This window comes from Phyllostomus discolor, chromosome 11 (genome assembly GCF_004126475.2).
Source record: "Phyllostomus discolor isolate MPI-MPIP mPhyDis1 chromosome 11, mPhyDis1.pri.v3, whole genome shotgun sequence".
NCBI classification, from domain to species: domain Eukaryota; kingdom Metazoa; phylum Chordata; class Mammalia; order Chiroptera; family Phyllostomidae; genus Phyllostomus; species Phyllostomus discolor.
The window spans coordinates 8,262,030-8,263,841 of record NC_040913.2 but is presented as its reverse complement, the minus strand read 5'-3'; positions in this window follow the sequence as shown (position 1 = coordinate 8,263,841).

Genomic DNA, 1,812 nt, shown 5'->3' with positions numbered 1-1,812 from the left:
CAGTAACATTATCCAGTAATGTCGTGAAACCAACATAACAGCTGGGATATTTGACTTTCCCACAATTGGCTTTCATTAGGCACAACGTTACTCAGTAAGTAACTATACTGTATACACAATGTCCATGCTACTGGGAGTACTCATGGAAAACATATTCAGACTTCCTTAGTCACAAGAGTTGAGAAAGGGATCACGGGAAAGCAAGGAGGTGCAATTCAGAAGCACATTTCTCTGGGGCACGCTCCTCTTTATCTACTCCCCATTTGTTTCCGGTGTGTTTGGGCAAAGGGCAGGTGAGAGCTAATGGAATGACACTCGTTACAACTTCATTCAGTTTTGGGGTGGGAAGAGGGTTGCAGAGGCGTCCAACCCACGCCCACAGTGCCTGTGAAAGTGGCCCAACACAAAATCCTAAATTTACTTAAAACCTTCTTTGGCTCATCAGTTTTCGTTAGTGTTGGTGTATTTAACGTGTGGCCCAAGACAACTCTTCCTCTTCAGTGTGGCCCAGAGATGCCAAGAGGTTGGACACCCCTGAAGAAAGAGAATAAGGAAGGCTAAGCACAAGAGGACCGTCAGGAGAGACTGTGGTTAAATAATGAGAAAACCAATGAAGGCAAGAAACATGAGAAAAGTCAGTGAATGTTAGCGTGGAGTGGAATTTCAGGAAGCGTACCTAAAAACCTCAGGAACAAGAGTTCATAAATTGCAAACACTGGGTTTGATTAAAAGATCGTTTCTGCTAACATCATAACAGACCTCTCTTTATTTTATGCTCCTGTTTTCAAGCCCCATTCTGTGCACTAGCTCGGCTCTCCATTATTCTCGAAAAGAAGGAAGTCGAATAGTATTTCCATTGGTTACAAGGTTATTTTATTTCGTAGATATTGTTGTATGTATATAACCTTGGCTATCTTTTATTATTGTTATTCACATCAAATAACAAAAGAAAATATTAAAAGGTGACTTTTACTACTTCACGTCATTTTCATTCACCTTTACCCTTTGTGAAACGTACGTATGCACGCAGATCCTGACGCACGTGCAAAGAAAGTATTTTCACCCTCGCTGACGTTACGAATCTGGCCTTGCAGCTATTTTTAAATGTTTAGGTTATTATTTACAAATAATCTCTTCTTTAGGTATAATCCATGATTTCTTCTTTATGTAGAAATTAAACAATAATTTGTATAAGCTGTAAGTTAGAATGAAAGATTTTTAGCTTAGTCGAGGCAGTTTACTCATTCTTGAGCTATTCATAAGCCACTCTCCAATCCCCCGTGTTGCAGAAGGATTAAATTAAAGCTTTGCAGTAGATTAGGTTTCTTTGTATTATTGTATTTCTACGTCTAGTCGGTCTATTATGCATTTTCTCCATACTGTCTTATAAACTGATTAGCACATAACTCCTTCTCTATTGTATTCATAAGAGCCCACCACAGCATGGATTAAAAAACAAAATTAAATACCCACTATCCCTGGCTTAGAAAATCATTGATTCTCGATTGTTGCATTGTAATTCTGTCTATAGATCTACCTACCTGCTTTGAGCTTTCAAAAGAAAATGCAATTAAAGACACAGATTGCGGTGAACAGAAGATTGTACCAATAGTAATGAGTAAACTTGCCCCATTCCTGGCCCCGACAGGCCATCTTTGAGCTTGGCTAGAGAAAGACTTGGATGACAGCCTTATGTCTTCATACAATACGTAATGTATAAGCACATTTGCTGATCAGTTGGCACTTCTTTTGGCTTTCAGAAGCGGAGCTTTTGTGTTCTGAAATTATAGGCACATAATCCTTGAATCTGCT